At 43.4% G+C, this 15,842-nt stretch overlaps 1 long non-coding RNA gene across 5 annotated transcripts in view; it reads right to left on the bottom strand.

The window, feature by feature from the left end:
- The window catches only part of LOC108175989 (uncharacterized), a 58,954-nt gene that overhangs the window by 19,015 nt on the left and 24,097 nt on the right, over positions 1 to 15,842 (bottom strand). For all 5 annotated transcript variants that reach the window (XR_011386442.1, XR_011386441.1, XR_011386438.1 and 2 more), the window contains exon 2: positions 7,972 to 8,136. This is a non-coding gene — a long non-coding RNA (uncharacterized lncRNA). The remainder of the gene's footprint in view (positions 1 to 7,971; positions 8,137 to 15,842) is intronic.

Below are 15,842 nucleotides of genomic sequence, written 5' to 3'. Positions count from 1 at the left end.
AAATGCAGCTTGCAGGAGGTAAAGTAACATAAAACACCAGACACTTTGTTTCATCCACTGCAATGGCAGCCTGTGGACCCAAGGAGAGCAAAGTCCCCGTTTCTCCCCCCTCCACCAGGCTCCTCTTCTCTGCCCTGTAATTAATTCCTGTCTCCTCAAAGCAAGCCAGCCGCACAGCTGATCTGCAAGGAGGGAACACGTTTGCTCCCAGACCAGAAGCGGCCGTACCTGTTGGTGGGGATTCTGCCTGCCAAGAAGGCACAGCATCCTCCTTGTCATCCAGGTGTCCCCTTGTCACGGAGGTGTGAGATGGCCAAGAGCACCACCACTGCACACACGGCGGGGCCCAGGTGTGACTCTCAGGTGCTCCCTGGGTCTCCCCTGCCAGGGCTGGCGCTGGCTCTAATGACAGCCCAGAGCTCAGCTCCCGTTACCTAGTGAATTCCCCACCCGGAGCTGCTGCCTAGGGGAGGGTGGCAATTTACATCTTGTTCACTCTAATTTTTTTCTTTGTTTTCAAATGAGAAAAATAAAACATACTGTAACAAGTGCAGCAACACAAGGGTACCTCAACATGTCTGCGGAAAAACAGAATTAAGGTGTAAGTTTCTTTTGGTGCACTCCATGCATAGTTTTTGCACGATATGCACTTTCCATGAAAGACCCATCATTACTTAAAAAGGTAAACAAAGATAAGGATTTCTCTCTATCCTGCTTCATTGTCCCTGTCTTGAAATCACACGGGCATGCATGACATAACCCATATCCATGTAGAACACATATGCAGTATACATTATATAACTGTGCATGTGTGCGTGTGTGTTTATATCTTGTGTATCATTTTACATAAACAGGGTCAGGCTGGGGGCATTCTGTAGTACTTTTATCTTTAATTATACATCTAGTTTGCATGCCTTTTGCAGGTGCGGCTACTTCAGGCACTTAGCAGAAAGCAGCACAGCTGTGCTGTAGCCAGGGGACCACACCTGTCTCCAGGGGCCCCCGGTTCCTCCTTCTGCTCTTGAACACATCTGTGCTGGGGCGAGCCCGGAGTTCAGGTGTGTCTCCAGAGAAGCAGCACTCAACGGGTGATTTCAGGGCATCTCAGGAAAAGCCTGCCCACCCCCACCTGGTCTCTGCAGCGTCCTACAGTTTCCTGGCCAGTCCTACTCCCTTCCCTTTGTAACTGGCTCTCATTTCCAGCTGCCAGCCCCGGTATTGTGCCTGTTGTAATAACCAGTGACCTTTCCAAGCTCTTCAATCTCTCTGCCAATGGCGCCTTTCTGTTTCTCCACAGGTGTCTCTCCCTAGCCCTCCGCCGCTCCCCAGCAGAAGTTACCAGCCCCATGCTCAGAACTCCCTATGCAGCCTGTTGGTCCTCCTTGTCCTTGTTCTACCAGGTCACATGTTTGATCAACGTGTTTGTGTATTGCTTTGTAGGTTTTAAATGTATTCAAATAGGGGCCAGAGCTGTGGCAGAGCAAGTAAAGCTGCTGCCTGCAGTGCCGGCATCCCACGTGGGTGCCCATTCAAGACCTGGCTCCTCCACTTCCGATCCAGCTCTCTGCTGTGGCCTGGGAAAGCAGTAGAAGATGGCCCAAGTCCTTGGGTCCCTGCACCTGCATGGGAGATGTGGATGAAGCTTCTGGCTCCTGGCTTCAGATCAGGCCAGCTCCATCTTTTGCAGCCATTTGGGAAGTGAACAAGCAGATGGAAGATTTCTCTCTCTGTCTCCCTCTCTCTCTTTCTCTGCCTCTGCCTTTCAAATAAATAAATAAGTCTTTTTAAAAATTCCAAATAGATTATTCCAACAAATTATTTTTGTTGTCATTAAAATATTTACTTATTTGAAAGAGTTGGGGGGGAGGGGACGAGAGCGAGAGCAAGAGAGAAAGAGAGATCTTCCAATCCACTGGCTCATTCCCAGGATGGCTGCATTGGCTAGGGCTGGGCCAGGCCAAAACCAAGAAGCAGAAGATTCTTCCAGATCTCCCACATGAGAGGCAAGGGCACAAGCACTTGGCCATCTTTCATTGCTTTTCCCAAGTCATTACCAAGAAGCTGAATCAAGTCCAATGTCCATATGGGATGCCAGCACCACAGGCCAAGGCTTAACCTGCTATGCCACAGCATCGGCCCCTCCAACAAATTCTCAACAATGACCCAGTGAAACAGAGGGCAGGTATTCTGCACCCACAAGTTACATTAATGGGTCCTCGAAGACATTAATGGGTGATTTGCAAAGAGATGAAAAATGGCCAGAGGAGTCAGTATTTGTTTTTTTTTGTTTTTTTGTTTTTTGTTTTTTGTTTTTTAAGATTTACTTATTTATTTGAAAGAGTTACACAGAGAGGCGGAGAGGGGGTGTGTGTTGTTGGGGGCATCTTATTCCATCTTATGGTTCACTTCTCAAATGGTTGCAATGACCAAAGCTGAACTGATCTGAAGCCAGGAGCCAGGAGCTTCTTCCGGGTCTCCCACATGGGTGCAGGGCCCAAGGACTTGGACCGTCTTCCACTGCTTTACCAGGCCATAGAAGAGAGCTGGATCAGAAAAGAAGTAGCCAAGATCCAAACCAGCACCCATGTGGGATGCCGGCACTGCAGGCGGCACCAGCCCTGAGGAGTCAGTATTTGGATCAGCAGTAAAGACATCTGTGTTCACAGCAGAGTACCTGGGTTCAATTCCAGGCTCTGGCTCCTGACTCCAGGTACCTCCGAATACAGAGCCTGGAAGTCAGCTCAAGTCATTGTGTCCTGCCACCCATATGGAAGGCCTGGATTGAGTTCCTGGCTCAGGGTTCATACCACCACACCCAAGGCTGTTATGAGCATTTTGGAAATGAACTAACAGATGGAAGCTCACTCACTCTCTCTGTCTCTCTCTCTCTCTTTCTCCCCCTATAAAAATGACCAGATTAAAAAAAAATAGGGGCCAGCGTTTTAGCATAATAGGCTAAGCCTCTGCTTGCAGCGCCAGCATCCCATATGGGCACCAGTTTGTGTCCCGTCTGTTCCTCTTCCAATTCAGCTCTCTGCTATGGCCTGGGAAGGAATGGAGGGTGGTCCAAGTGCTTGGGTCTCCGCACCCATGTGGGAGACCAGGAAGAAGCTCCTGGCTTCTGATTGGAGCTCAGCTCCAGCAATTATGGCCATCTGGGGAGTGAACCAGCGAATGAAGACGTTTCTCTCTGTCTCTCCCTCTTTCTGTCTCTAACTCTGCCTCTCAGATAAATAAATAAATAAATAAATAGCATTTTTAAAAATATTCAGTTTCAATATTACTAAAAGGAATTCTATGAATAATAAAATTGATACACTTTATGCCTATGAAATTAGCAAATAGTTATTTATTTTATTTAAAACACCAAGAAACAGAAAGACAATGAGATTTCCCATCCTGTGGCTCATTGTCCAAATGCCCACAACCACTGTTAGTACCCAAATATTTGAGGCATCACCACTGTCTCCCAAAATCTGCATTAGCAGAATGCTAGAATTAAGAGCAGATCCATGGGGCTGGCAGTGTGGTACAGAACACTGAGCCTCTGCCTGCAGTGCCAGTATCCCATATGGGCATGAATTCGAGTCCCAGCTGCTCCACTTCCTATCCAGCTCTCTGCTGATGTGCCTGGGAAGGAAGTAGAAGATGGCCCAAGTGCTTAGGTCCCTGCACGCATCTGGGAGACCTGGAGGAAGCTCCTGACTCCTAGCTTCAGCCTAGCCCGTTGCAACCACTTGGGGAGTGAACCAGTGAATGGAAGATCTCCCTCTTCTTCTCTCTCTCCTTCTCTCTCTGTGTTTCTGACTTTCAAACAAATAAATAAAAGTCTTTAAAAAAAGAAAGAGAGAGAGCAGAGCCAGGATTCAAACCAGTACTCTCACAACACCTGTCCCAATATGTTAACTGCTATGCCAAATGCCTGCCCCAGCAAAAATTTCAAAAAAAATATAATATTCACTGTTCAGCAAAGGAGGAGAGTGATGGCACACCAGATTTTAGCAGATAGAAGTACAAACTGGTGGTAGTTTTCTGATCAACACATATTGAATTAAAAAAACATGGACTTTATTGGAGGAGCTTATACCAAGAAACAAACAAACATATTACCCACAAGGATATTATAGTATGCAACTGGTTAAATTGAACTAGTATCATACAATGAAATACCCTGAAAAAAATTAAAATTGATAATGTGGAAGAATATATCATATCATGTAAACTTTTTGATATAATAAGTCACAAAGATTGAACAATGACACATACTATCTGATTCCCTTGTGAAGGACAGGCATGAGGTTCTTTCTAAAAGTTCATTGAAATGGAATTCACAGATAAGCTTATTTTGGTGCAAAACAATATTGAAATCCATGCATAGTTTTTTCCATAGTACTCTTTTTATAAACTTTTGGATGACTCCTCAAATGCATGGATTTTTAAATCTTTCACTATAATTAATGTATCGCTTAATTCTATTTCCACGGGCTTTTTAAAAGTTGATTTATTTATGTGTATTTATTTGAAAGGCAGTTTAACAGAGAGAGAGAGAGACAGAGAGACAGAGATCTTCCATCTGCTGGCTCACTCTCCACAACAGCCAAGGTTAAGCCAGCTGAATCCAGGAGCCAAGAACTCCAACCAGGTCTCCAATGTGGGTGGCAGAAATCTAAGTACCTTCGAATCATCATCTGCTGCCTCCCAGGACGTGCATTAACAAAGAGCTGGAGCAGAAGTGGACATGGGGGGCTCATGCTGTGGTGTAGCAGGTAAAGCCACTGCCTGAGATGCCTGCATCCCATATGGGCACCAGTTCAAGTCCTGGCTGCTCAATATACCCAGCTCCCTGCTAACAGCCCGGGAAAGACAGTGTAAGATAGTCCAAGTGTTTGAGCCCTTGCCACCCATGTAAGAGACCTGAATGAAACTCCTGGTTTCTGTCTTCAGTGTGGCCCACCACTGGCTTGTTGCAGCCATGTGGGGAATGAACCAGTGAATGGCAGATATGTGTGAGTGTGTGTGTGTGTGTGTGTGTGTCCTTCTCTCTGTAACATCTTAAAAAAAAAAAAAAAAAAAAAAGGTGGAACTCAATCCCAGGGACCTCCTTGTAGGATGTGAACATCACAAGCTGCAGCTTCACCTGAGGCACCATAACACCTGTCCCTCCACAAGCGTTCGGAAGTCTCTTCATAAATAGTTATCATGAAACCAAAAAGGGCAATGATGGTTATCTCCAAGGAACGGCACTGTGAGTGGTTTTTATTTTCTCAATTTTTGCTTATTTCTATCTTCTAAGATATTTTCAACAACCACATATTATTTTGTAAGAGGAAGAAAAAAAAAAAGAAAAGAACCAAAAACACTGCCCTTGTCTAAATGGAGTCCATTCAAGGCTGGTGCTGTAGCAGAGCAGGTTAAACCACCACTTGCTATGATAGCATCCCAAATGGACACTGGTTTGAGTTACGGCTGCTCCACTTCTGATCCAGCTCCCTGCTAATGCACCTGGGAAAGCAGTGGAGGATGGCCCAAGTGCTTGGACCCCTGCACCCACGTGGGAGATTATGATGAAGCCCCTGGCTCTTGCTTCTGCCTGAATTAGCCCTGGCCACTGTAGCCATTTGGGGAGTGAACCAGCAGATGGAAGATCTTCTGTCTCTCTCTTTCTCTCTCTAGCCTTTTAAATAAATTTTTAAAAATCTTTAAAAATAAATGGAACTGATTTGATTCTTTCATCTACTCATTCATTCAAGAAACACTTATTGAATCCCTACTATGTACAAACCCTTCTTCCAGGTGAAAAGCATTCAGTGGTCAAAATTGCTAAGAATCTTAAAAAACAAAAACAAAATTTGTCTCTGCCAGGGAGAAGTTGTCCTTGGAAGACAGCAGAAAGCCAGCAGGAGTTGCTGGTTTATTTATGAAATTTGATTGATTGATTTGAGAAGCAGAAAGACAGACAGTGAGCTCCCATTCACTGGCTCACTCTCTAAATGCCCACAAAAGCAGCAGCTGGGCTGGAGTGGAGGGTGGGCACTCACTCCAGGTCTCCCATGTGGGTGGCAGCAACCCAGTGAGTTGAGCCATCACTGCTATCTTCCAGGGTCTACAATAGCAAGAAGCTGGACTCAGGATCCAGGGTCAGGGATTGAACTCGTAGTCTGATCTGGGATGCAGGCATCTTAGCCACTAGCTCAATGCCCACCCCAAGGTTGCTGGTTTCAGTGGCAAATGCTACCAGGCACAGCTGCAGCTCATTAAGTATTTTCCTTCCCTAAATCCAAGAAGGGGCCCCAGAGGATATCCATGCATCTGGTCATGATCTGGTGAGAGTCGCCTCAGAACTGGACATGAAAAAGGGGTTTCCGAAAGAGAGCTGGGAGTAGAGAATGGAGACTCACTCTCCCTCACAGTGCTCATAGCTACTGCAGCAGGTGCAGCAGCCTGGCTGTGAGAAATAGAGCTGTGACTAGCAGGGGTCCAGATGTCAGCTGGGAGGCCAAAGTGACCATGCATCACTCAGATAAGGGGTGAAAATTCAACAAGATTCCCCTCAAGCGCCCCTCTGAATCTAGATGAAGCCTTCCGCCCCCTACTGTTATTAGGTGATGTTTCCCTTTAACTGGTGGGATTGGAACTTCCCACACACATCAACCTATTTCTCCAGTATGGAAGCCACCTTCAGGAAGTGTGGCCCTAGGCATAGTCTGTGAGAAGTCCTTGCAGCCCCTGGGGTAACCATCCTGGTACCCATGGGATCCCTGTCCTATTCCAAACTAACTCAAGGCATCTGTTCGGAGTTATTTTCCCCACAAATGGTGAAAAGTCCACACTGATCCTTTCCCCAGAATGGCATTTGTGACCAACGTCCATTTGGAGAGCTGGCTGGGATTCAGAGGGGGACCACAGCGAGATGAACCAGCCCCCTTGGGGAACTGAACCCGTGACCTCATTAGCACAGGGTTCTAATTAACTGAACCACTAGGCATACATACCTCATTTAAGGCACTAAGGCAGTAATTTGCTAAATGTTAATTCTTAGATTAACTACAGATGAGTAGGATTTGGGGCGGCAGGGTAGGGGAAAGGGGAAGAGATTTGTTAATTCTTGAAAGGAAATTTAGGTCATCAGTTTTTGATCCCTTTGTTCAGTTTTAAAGCATAATTCCAGAATCTTAAGATGATGCCCATATGGGTCTATCCCTCCATGATTTAAAAAAAATCAATAGCTCCATCTAGGAAAAGGCAAACAGTGTCACTTGCAAACCGCAGCATGATGATTTTCCTATAGATTTCACCACCGTTTCCATTTCTCAGGTGTAAACCAGTTGACAAGGATGAAGAAATGAGTTCTGCGCTGAGTCAAGGATAGGCTTCCCAGAGCCGGGAGGACTGGAGGCCACCACTGACACCTCCTAAAACCCCAAGTCCTGGAGAAGAGATTCCCCTAGCATGAGAAAGGGCAGTCCACAGTCTCAAGGCTGGGCGGGAACCAACCCACTCCGCCTTCTTACCTTATCCTCCACCAGTCCCTGAGGAGCCAGTTTACAAATAGCCAATACAGTTTGCAACAAAGTTTTGACCCTGACTTGGGATCCGGTGCTCATATTACACTCCTATGAATATCCCACCAACTTTTCAATTCTGAAGCAGAGTTTCCGCTCCGAGGCTACATTTAACATTCAGTTCATTTCAACTTCAGTTGCTCCCACCCCGAGAGCGACCTTTGAAATTGATACGGCCCTGAAAGAAGCCAGAATGATTTTTTTACAAAAATATTAATAATGGGCTAGGTTCCCAGTCTTTGTAATCTTGCGGAAGAGCCGCTGTGCAAAAGCACTCTGGGGATTGTGTTGAATGTGTGCCCACACTCGCCTTTCCATGGACAGCCTGCTTGAAAAGGAATGGGTGTTTCACATGAGTATTTCTACCAAGGACAAGAGAATGGAAAGCCAGCTTCACACTTGCACTTACCACTTCTTGTCCACAGCGATCAAATACCCAGCTTGTTGCCTGTTCTAAGAGAGGTCTCACACGTTCAGCTCCAAGATCTAGGCTAGCAGCATCTCAGCTCTCCCACTGCCAGGTAGGTGTCCATGGAAGAGTTAGGTCTCCTCTCTGAGTTGTCAGTGTTCTCACCTGCAAAATGATGGTAATCAGAGTTACCATAAAACAGAGTTGCTGTCTCCACAGGAACTAATGGACACAAAATCCTTCAGCCCACTGCCTGAACATGGTACTTAGCAAACACTCATTAAAATCTAATTTGTAGCTACTACCATCTCCTGGGAAAAAACATAGCTGCTTCACCATAATATGTTGTATTACAAATATGCCTTCCTTTATAAATCTAAAACGAAAGTATGTACTGCAGTTGTACATCCACAAAGAAGATATGACTATGATACTGAACACAACCGTGCTTAAGCAGTGTGCTCTGATTCAAGTAGCTAAGAGATAAAGCCCAAAATGAAAATAGCTAGCCAGCTCTGATTCACAGATAACGCTTTTTAAAATGCTTTCTTCTGAAGCACATTATAAAATGGCATGAGGAACTTTCCAAACTAGCAAGAACAAAATGTATGGCCTTAAGATCATAATTCTCTACAACATACCAAATTCTTAGCTGACCTAGGTTCACAGGAATTTCAAACTCTGTATAAAAATAATGTCCACCAATATGAATACTCAAACTAAGTATATTTAAAAATATTTATTTATTTGAAAGGCAGAGTGACAGAGAGAGAGAGACAAAAGAACAGAGAGATCTTCCATATCTTGGTTCACCCTCTAAATGAACACAATGGCTGGAACTGGGGCCAGGCTGAAACCAGGAGCCAGGAATTCCATTCAGGTCTCCTACATCGGCAACAGGGATTTAAGCTCTTGGGCCATCTTCTGCTGCCTTCCTGGAAGCATTAACAGGGAGCTGAATCGGAAGTGGAGCAGACAGGACTCTAACTGGCACTTCCATGTGCAATGCTGGCATTACATGTGGAGGTGGCTTAACCCTCTGGGCCACAATGCCGCCCCAGACTAAGTTCATTTCAATCTGAAGTTACAGTCTCAGACAGGCTTAGAGTCATGGGACTCTCTTATAAGCATTTAGTGAGTTACAATCTAAAACTACTCAAGTTGACAGTTGGGAACTAAATAAATAGAAACTAATCTGCTAAATAGCTATCTATCTTGCAGTTGTGGGCTCAATTGCTGTTTTAATCTCCAGCCGGGACTATTAGTTCAATAAAATAAATATTTTTAATTTCCTCTATGCATTTCCTCAAACTATGCCAATGCACTTATCTATGGCTCACTGAAAGAGTTTGTTAAGCACCTCCAACTTACTTAAAGGGCACAGTCTGATTTTCTTGGGAAATGGAGGAATGGATGTGGGTGCGCATTGTTTTAATGCACTGAGCCCTTAATCACATCCAGTTCTGATTCATCAGAGAAGTTGTACTCTTGGATTTTTTTTTGGTCACTAAATATTGTCTTTCATTTTCAGAGATTAATTTCTTGCCAGAAAATGATACTATGTTTTTCTCCTGATGAAGGATGGAAGATGGAGAGAATTCTATTTGGAGATTATTGGGCCACAAAGAAGGAAACTGATTCAGAAAAAAAAAATCCCCAAAAGAAAAAAGTATTATGTGAGGTGGAAGTATGGAATTCTTGGAAAACATTCACTTGGAGCTAGTATTGGTAATTTAATAACATCTTTGTTTTGCTACTATTTTGAAGGGTAATAGTAAAACTCTAGGGCTTTAGCCTTGGGCCAGAATCCCTCTAGTCTTCATACTACCCCAGCCAAGAAGGGTGTTTAGAGACACAAATGCATTACAAAAGGTTGTGGCAATTGCACAGGCTATGGGCAAGGATCCAAGACACCACTGACTTCATAAGCCAGAGGCCACAACAGAACCACAACCTCTACAGCTCAATGACCTCAGGATTCCCCTGTGAAGCCCACTGGAAACATGATTCCCACCTGGAGTGTCATGTCCAGTTCAGAGCGAACAGGGGAAACCTGAAGTGATATCTGCAGCTGGCAAGATTCTGCCCGCTCACTCTGATCTGGTCACTTTGTCACCTTACTCATGAATGCACCTTCCAGCATTTCTTCTGCTCACAGAGGAACAGGATTTGGCAAGAAAAACAACCCTACCTTTGGGAATCCTGTTCGTATCTTTGCACTTCAAAAGGGTATACCAGAGTGGTACATATAGTAAAAGAGACAGAAGCACACTAACACACAACCCTTTCTGAGACCTACTGGTGATGATGTCTGTCACTTTTTTTTTTTTTTTTTGAGCTCTGGGGTCTCTTTCAAGTTTATTTTTTGAACTTTTTATTTAGTGGAACCATTAAGTCCTTGACTATAATGTAAATTAAAAATGTTATCTCAAAAAATAATAAATAAAATACTATTTTGAAATAAAATAATAAGGCAATGAATAAAGGTGTTTAACAAGAAAACCTACCATAGGAAGAATATTGACAGAAAATAGAATGAAAATGGAGAAAGACAAGTTTAGTCCAGACCCAGTTCCCAAGGAAGTTTTTGAGTTACTAGTTTTCTTGTATAGACCTTTTTATTTCTTAGACTGTGCAATATGAAGAGAAAGCAAACCTAATTAAAAATCTTACCTAATTGAAGGTTCTTGTCATGGTCTGAAGAGAAACATTATATAAATGATAAAAGGCAATGACAGTGATTGTGGTGATAACGATGGTGGTCATGGTGGTGGTCATGGTGGCATCGGTGATGATCATGGTGGTTATGATGGTGATGGTAGTGGGGGTAGTGATGGTGACGGCAATAGGGATGATGGTGATGGTGGTGATGATAATGATGTTGGGGTGGTGGTGGTGATGGTTATGGTGATGATGGTAGTGGTGGGGGTGATGGTGATGGAGATGGTGGTGGTAATGGTGATGGTGGTGATGTAGTAGTGGGGGTGGGGGTGATGGTTGGTGATGATGGTTGTGATGTTGATGATGGTAATGGTGGTGGTTATGGTCCTAGTGATGGTAGTGATAGTGGTGACTATGCTGGTGATGATGGTGGTATAGTGAAGTTGATAGGGATGGTGGTGGTAGTGGTGTTTGTGATGACACTCAAATCCCAAAAAATGAGTTGAAGACTCTAACTTGTATGTTAGCAACTTGAGAAGTCTACTCTCCCTAATTCCTCCAAGAGTCTTAATTCCTACTCATCAAATGTTGATTAATCTGATCACAATGTCGTTCTTTGATTAAAATTTAAAAGACAGGGGCTAGTACTATGGCCCAGAGGATTACGCTGCCACCTGCAACGCCAGCATCCCCGCTGTTTAAGACCCAGCTGCTCCACTTCCAATCCAGCTCACAGATAATATGCCTTGGAAAGCAGCAGAGTATGGCCCAAGTACTTTGGCTCCTGCCAACCACATGGGAGACCCAGATGAAGTTCCAGGCCCCTGGCTTTGACCTTGCCCAGCCATCTGAGAAGCCAATGATGGAAGATATCCCTATCTCTCTCTCCCTCCCTCTCTCTCTCTCTCTCTCTGTAACTCTGCCTTTCACATAAATAAGTCTTTTTAAAAATTTTTTGAAAGACAATTTTAAAGGAAAAAAGAAGTGAAGTTAAAAAATTTCTTAAGGGATGCATTTCTCTTTATGGGTGAATATTTGCTCTTCACTATTTTTTTCATTATAGTCACTGTTACTGAAAACATTTCAAAGCATCAATAGTCCTTGAAGCTGCTGTATCATAAGATCCAAGGCTGCAGGAGTTTTAGTACTTGGGGCATACTATTGGATCTTCATGACAATGCTTTTCTATCAGTTCTCAGAAATGTATGGGGCAGTGCTAATTATCATAATTTAGAGCAATCCCTTCCCTCATAGTTCCATTTAATGGATGATGGGAGGGTCACAAGACACCTAGCTCTTTCTCTTATCTTCTGTCTAGGCTCAGCATGGGACCAAACGGCCCAAAATGCTTTGAAGTTAGGCATTGTGAGAGGACTTTATTTGGCCAAGAAAATATGAGAAGTGGAGGTCTCATAGATGAGCACAAGCTTTAGGAGCCAGGGCAAGATTCCTCGTGTTCCCCTTTCCTGCTATGGTGAATGTGGAAGCAGGTGCACAGGGCAGCCTCCCTTACTGTGGGTCCCTGTGACTGGCAGACACTCCCCTCCCCTTCCCACTCACAATAGATATGCAGTGAGAGCAAGAAATAAATTCTTGTTGTTCCAAGCCATTGAGATTCTGTTGTTTATTTTCTACTACAGTACCTTTCCTACTCTAACAGACACAGATGGCAAAGAGCCAAACAAGGGAGTGTAAAGTCCCCAGTGGTCACATCAGAAAGAAGGACTCTACATCTCTCCCATAATAAACCAAAGTGTCAAGGTTTTCTGTTATCAAACACTAATTCTGAGACATGCAAATATTCTCCAGTGAAGGTCCATTCTAGACAAAAGTTGCCAAGATAAAAGGCATGCCGACCTGTGTGTAAGGGAAAGTGGCCCCAGCCCTTACCAACTCCAGGATAATTTGGAGAACTGTTTTGGCTGATTCTATTTTTGACAATATAACAACTTCTTATTACTATCCACGCAGTCAGACACAGATCTCGTTTATTTATTTATTTTTTCAGAACTGCTCATTTCAAGATTATGCTGCTCAAGGTATAAGCTTCCTTAAGGAACTCAACTTTCAAGAAAACCAAATCTCATAAAAGTGAGTATATTTCCACATTCAAAGTGGAACAGCAAATGTGAAAAGCCCGTCTGTGCCCACCCTCCACCTCACAAACTCTACCAGCACCCAGAGTTGGAGCTGGGCATGAAAAATATAACACATGCAAAATACAGAGGCTCTTTGAAAATCTGGCCCAGTGTGTCTTACATGTGAGTTGTAGTCTTACTGAGCCTTGCCAAAAAAAACAAAGTGGAAAGAAAAGGAAAGGTTTTCTTTTCTCTGAACTTGGGAATGAAACATAAAACTCCTCTTTTCTACAAGGTTGAATGGCTCCAATTTTCCACACTCAGGATGATCTCTTACCAGCCATTACCTTCCTAATATCCAAGTAGCTTTTTAGTGGATATTTCACTCCTCGCAAATAAATCACATAATAGCAGTGTCCCAAAAAGATGCTGCAGTTCCCTGCAGAGAGTCCTGGGATCTTCACACAGCCCTTGGCATTATTGGGAGGGTAAATTAAATGGACAATATGAGTGTCCTCTGAAACACTGGAAGTGCTATATTAGGGGCACTATTTTTATCATTCCTAACTTCCACTGCCTTTACGGTGCCTATTGTGTCTAACTTGTACTATTTCAAGTTTTCTAAGGGTTCCTCCTAGGTTAGAACAGGAAATTACAAGTCACTGGAAATGCTCCCAGTGCAAAATCCCCCACTAAACCCCGTGAGTTGTGGGTTATTAGTTCCAAGAATGTGGAGAGCTGCAGAGAATTCAGTGGTTTACCCTGGGTAACACAAGTGATAAGTGGCAAGCCTCAGTCAGACATCTGTCTGTCTGTCCATAGACACACATGTACACAGTGCCACTAGCCATCGAAGCAGGCTTCCTGCTACCAGCCAAATCTGATCCCAAAAAGAATGGGTGTGAAGGCCCATCTATGTAGTTGCAAAGAAGAATGTGCCGCCCTGCCTAGGGTCTCTTGGGTAGGCACAAGTCTCAGTCTAGAATTTCTTCAATCTGACCAAAGCCTACTCCACAAAGAAGGATCTAAGCAAGCGAGTGAAGAAGAAAAGATGACCTGTGCCTATTAGGAAGAGAAACATAGAACAAATTTGGAAAAAACTCCAGGAGCAAATCCAATTGGAAAGTTATTTAAAAACTGTATGAAAAATTAGTTGTCCATCAACACAATTCCAAATATTGGAATTTTCTAATTTCCAATAGCTTGGAATTTCCAACAGTATCCTATAGAAATCTCTCTGGAGGGAACACAAAATCATATATTCACATAGGAACTGTGAGAAACAGGGGTGCCATGGATAAAGGAAAATGGATGGATGCTTCAGGACTGTTGAAAGGGAAACTGGCAGGTCGGGCAGAGAAGCAGTCCCAGTAATATCACTGTGAGGGAGGCAGCCAGAGGGTAGAGCAAAGAGGAAAAAGTGTGGGAGTGGGAGATTAATTTTAAGCATTAAGAGAGAAATAGGGCAAAAGGAAAGAAAAACGCAAGGAGGAAAAAAAAAAAAACTAAAATACAACCGAGAGGTTGGAAAGAGTCTAATTGTTTTTTCTGCACAAAGTAAATAAACACTATCTCCTTGGGAGACTCCCGGAAGTAGGCATCAGAGCCAACAGAAGAATCAGCAAGGCCAAGTCACCTGACTTGGGTTAAGACTGCTGATAAATAAATTAGCAACTTAAAAAGGCATAACCAAAATGAGAGAAAGGAAAGCTTTTTCTTATTCAAAACATATGCAGTTTTCTAAGGAGTATTTTTATTGTAAACCTCTAGATTTTTATTGAGGTCTTTTTCTCCATTTCCGTTCCTACCTTACATACCCAGAAAGTTAACACGTCCATCTTAAATCACTGCAAAAGATGTTTGCAGCCTATTTGGGGACTTCTTTGAAAATGGAGAGAAATTCCTCATTCCCAGGGCTCTGTCCATATTTCTTTATGGCATTCTTTTTGATTTTGATCCATCTACTCGGGCCATCCAATTCATACTTTTAAATTTAGCCTTACTTAATTCGTTTACTGAGTTAAATGGTTCACCAACTTAACTGGAATTTATAGCTAAATGCGTCACTCATTTCAGTCCAAATGGGCCAGCCATTTAAGCATGCAGACACATAATGTGCTCTCCCCAATATTAATTAATTGATGCTGCTTCCTCACAGCAGATTATTGGCAAAATGGCTTTTCTTAGGATCTGGTTCTACAAGGTGAACTTTCACCATTGCTCTCACTGACCCGTAAATTCCCAAAGTTGGGGGGATAATGCAGCCTGTGCCCTTCCTGGTGGAGAATTAGACCTTTAAAGAGAACATTTCCTGGTCTCCTTCAGTAAGGCTTTCCATCAGCAAAATCTTACTGATTGATAATTTGATGAAAAGAGGAAATTTAAGATCCTGTTTAAGATCTTGTGTAATATTTTTAGAACAGCTAGCAAAAAAAATAGAGTTCCAATATTTAAAATAAGACTATTTTCCAGCCTTGAACAGAAAAATACCCCTTACTGAAACTGTCCTGGGTAATTTTTGTAATGCCATAGGCATCTCTAAAGAATCATTTAGAGTTCCGTTCTCAGGGCTTCCACTTGACAGGCACGGCAAGGTAGCAGAACATTTGTGAGCCTGGGGTTGTTTTGTTTTGCTTTGTTTTTCCTCTTGATGGGCTATTTCACATTTTCTTAGCAAAATGATCTGGAATTCACATAAATAATTAAATAATGAAATAAGTATAAATGTTCATAAGACATAAGAAAATATTCTCTGGGCAGACTCTAGATTGCAAACCTGAGTTGAAGGATCCCAATTCTCAAATGCATAACCTTCTCCCAGGTTTGAATAATAATACCCAACCCACAGAAATCCTTGTGATAAAGGAACGAAGTTTCCAAATACAAATAGCCTATATTAAGTGCAAGTGGAAATTCCAGGGCCTTGTTGAAGGGACCTGAAAAATCTGAATAAGGTGCATGGCAAAAGAGTATGTAGAGGGCCGGCACCACGGCTCAATAGGCTAATCCTCCACCCAGCGGCACCGGCACACCGGGTTCTAGTCCCAGTTGGGGCACCAGATTCTGTCCCGGTTGCACCTCTTCCAGGCCAGCTCTCTGCTGTGGCCAGGGAGTGCAGTGGAGGATGGCCCA

This window comes from Oryctolagus cuniculus, chromosome 2, assembly GCF_964237555.1.
Source record: "Oryctolagus cuniculus chromosome 2, mOryCun1.1, whole genome shotgun sequence".
In the NCBI taxonomy this organism is placed as follows: Eukaryota; Metazoa; Chordata; class Mammalia; order Lagomorpha; family Leporidae; genus Oryctolagus; species Oryctolagus cuniculus.
Note: the sequence above shows the minus strand (reverse complement) of the source record. Positions and strands in the feature narration are given on the sequence as shown.